Source organism: Benincasa hispida, chromosome 5 (genome assembly GCF_009727055.1).
Source record: "Benincasa hispida cultivar B227 chromosome 5, ASM972705v1, whole genome shotgun sequence".
NCBI lineage: Eukaryota > Viridiplantae > Streptophyta > Magnoliopsida > Cucurbitales > Cucurbitaceae > Benincasa > Benincasa hispida.
The window spans coordinates 27,395,268-27,397,617 of NC_052353.1; positions in this window are offsets into that span (position 1 = coordinate 27,395,268).

Sequence of the window (2,350 nt, forward strand, 5' to 3'; positions counted from 1 at the left end):
ATTTCTGGAGTTTCTACTATAAAATTCGATGTCAATTCTTTTGAGGCATTGTATCAAACAAATGATAGACAAACCTCACATTAACTATAACAAATCTCCCTCATCTTATTCTTCGTGTCTACCAAAATACTATATGAACTAAAATTCTTCATTTCTTTTAGGAGGAAAGAGTTTTGAAGGGCGAGTGTTAGAGAGTTTCAAGCGCATTAATTGTTCTCTTATCAATGTGATCGGCAGAATTTTTCATCTAATTTCAAGTAAAATAAATTAACCTAATATGTAGTAGTGGTAGCACGGGTCGAACTTAGGAAATCGTTGAGTTTCTCAATTAAATTTCTTACAATCCCAAGGTAACCGAGGAGGTTTTTGAGATTGGTTGATTTGCAAGAAAAATAAATTTCCTAAAATTAAAGAGAGATTGAAATTTGTATGTTTAAAAAGTCTAGCCTGAGTTTCCCCAACGTGCAACTCGATCATAGATTTATCCTATAATTCCTATATTATCTAACCATAGTCAATTCATCTAGAAAAGCTAGGTGAGAGTCCAAATTATCTAATTAGCCAATTTAATTTGATGGGATGCATCCTAATTAGTTGATTAACTGCATTGAGGTTAAGGAATTTGCTAAGATGAATTTCTAATAGGAAATGCCTAATTTTTCATTCAATGTAATTTTTTCCTAGGTTAATTAAACAATGTTCGTTGAAGTTAATTCACAACTTATAAGTTAATTTAACCTATTGTTACATGTGGATTAACCAACAATTAAATATCAAGTATTTCGAATTAAGCCTTAGCTAATAATCACACATCCACAAGCAGAGATACAATCATAAACATTCATGATAAGAGAAAAAATTGAAAGACAATATAAAGAATGGTTATAAAGTGATCTAAACCTCATAAGTGTGCAACAATGGGGGAAAATCACTCTATGCCTAAGCTAGAATTACATCCTTAGCCCATAATTGATGAAGATCGAGGAGGAATTATTCAGATACATTAAAAGTGTTGGGATTAGTGTCCTAATTCTCCTGGAGTCTCGTTGTTTTGTAAAGATACACATTGTTCAATGAATAAAATAAATGTTATTTAATTCTGACATTTACTCATATCCAATAAATAAAGTTCCTTGGTTATCCTATGTGAACTTAAGCATGTATATGTGATATACAAGTGGATCATGCCTTAAGTGATAACCTAAATAGGTCTGTAGTATAAGGATTAAGGTGGGATACCTGAACCTGGTGACACTACGGATACGACCTGTTTTGTAAAGGTTTGCAAGTGTTGTAAACTACTATAGATGATAGATCCTGACCATTCATGTGGAGACGTGAAGCGGGGGTGTCCTATACAAAGAGTTTATATAAGACCTGGACCACGAGATGACTAGACTCTGTATATAACGCCATTGATACTAGAGACTTACATCTCACCTAAACGACCATAGGTGACACGACCTCAATCCTAAGTGTTTTGGGAACTCATGCCTTTGAGGGCGGTCCTTTGATTAGTATGGGTGAGAGTGGCCAGATTGCCAACTTAATATGCCTACCTTTTTGGGGAGTTATCTGATCTGGGAGCTAGAAACTCAATCCACAATATGGAATTCACTCCTTTCCCAAAGCAGAGATAAGTAGAGAGATTGCTCCCTTAAGGGCTGATTCCGGGGCTTGAACATAGTGGCCACAACTTTCCCGAAGCATAGTTTTGCTAGACGATCGCTGGTCCAAGGTAAATGATTGTGTAGAGTCTGTAGGCAACAGACGGAGCTAAACGATGTACTAAAAGATCGCATAGCTTTTGCTAGATGATCGCTTAGCTTTATCTAAACGATTGGGCATCGACCTATATGATAGGTCTCTGCCATCTCTCACTTGTCCAGTCTTGTACGCGATCGTTGTTTTCTCCTTCGTCAGCCTCATACCAAGTCTGAACAGAGCCCACCCTCTGGATTCTCACATCGAGAATACCAAAAGTCGGCTTTTGTGATGGTGTCAGACTCAAACTGACACCGTCGAGGTTTTGTGGAGGCCATTTCTGGTGTTGTGGAGGTTGTTCATGTTGCGAAGAGTTCGTGGACGAGGAGATTTGATAAGACGAGCACGAGTGTTTGTGTGGTGTTGCGGTCGTGTAGATCGGGCGTTCGAGGCTGCTATTATTCGAGCGTTCGTGTGCAACGGAGCGTGGAGAACGCTTCTGCCTTTGTGCGTAGAGTTTGATCTCTTTATGCATTTGTATTGTTCATGCTGTAATTTATGCATCTGAATTGCATAACCGTTTGTTTTGAAGTTGACTATAAATGTTATGTTTATTTATGATTGTAATTTGGAATAGTCTTATTCC